Here is a 955-nt window from a genome sequence, read left to right as displayed (position 1 = left end):
ATATTGGATTTTTCCCCGACCCTGAGTGTCCGGCCCCATGAGACGGTGGTTTTCTCGGCCCCTGGTCGTCCGAGGTCGTTCCCGCTGGACAGATTCATGCGCCCGGGGCTCCTGCAGATAATTCACTTTGGTTTATTGCGCTATATCTAATAGCACCCGAGATATCACCAGATATATATTGGATTTTACCCTGAACCTGAGCGTCCGGCCCCATGAGACGGTGGTTTTCTCGGCCCCTGGTCGTCCGAGGTCGTTCCCGCTGGACAGATTCATGCGCCAGGGCCTCCTGCAGATAATTCACTTTGGTTTATTGCGCTATCTCTAATAGCACCCGATTTATCACCAGATATATAGTGGATTTTTCCCTGACCCTGACAGTCCGACCCCATGAGACGGTGGTTTTCTCGGCCCCTGGCTGTCCGAGGTCGTTCCCGCTGCACAGATTCGTGTGCTAGGGCCTCCTCCATACAATGCACTCTGATTTATTGCGCTATCTCTAATAGCACCCGAGATATCACCAGATATATATTGGATTTTTCCCTGACCCTGACAGTCCGGCCCCATGAGACTGTGGTTTTCTGGGCCCCTGGTGGTCCGAGGTCATTCCTGCAACACAGATTCATTCGCCAGTGACGCCTACAGACAATTCTCTTTGATTTATTGCGCTATCTCTAATAGCACCCGAGATATCACCAGATATATATTGGATTTTTCCCTGACCCTGACAGTCCGGCCCCATGTGTCGATGGTTTTCTCGGTCCATCGTGGTCCGAAGTCGAACCCGCTGAACGGATTCATGCGCCAGGGCTTCCTGCAGATAATTCACTTTGGTTTATTGCGCTATCTCTAATAGCACCCGAGATATCACCAGATATATATTGGGTTTTTCCCTGACCCTGACAGTCCGGCACCATGTGTCGTTGGTTTTCTCAGCCTCTGGTGGTTCGAGGTCGTT

Source organism: Nomia melanderi, unplaced genomic scaffold (assembly GCF_051020985.1).
Source record: "Nomia melanderi isolate GNS246 unplaced genomic scaffold, iyNomMela1 scaffold0014, whole genome shotgun sequence".
In the NCBI taxonomy this organism is placed as follows: Eukaryota; Metazoa; Arthropoda; class Insecta; order Hymenoptera; family Halictidae; genus Nomia; species Nomia melanderi.
Note: the sequence above shows the minus strand (reverse complement) of the source record.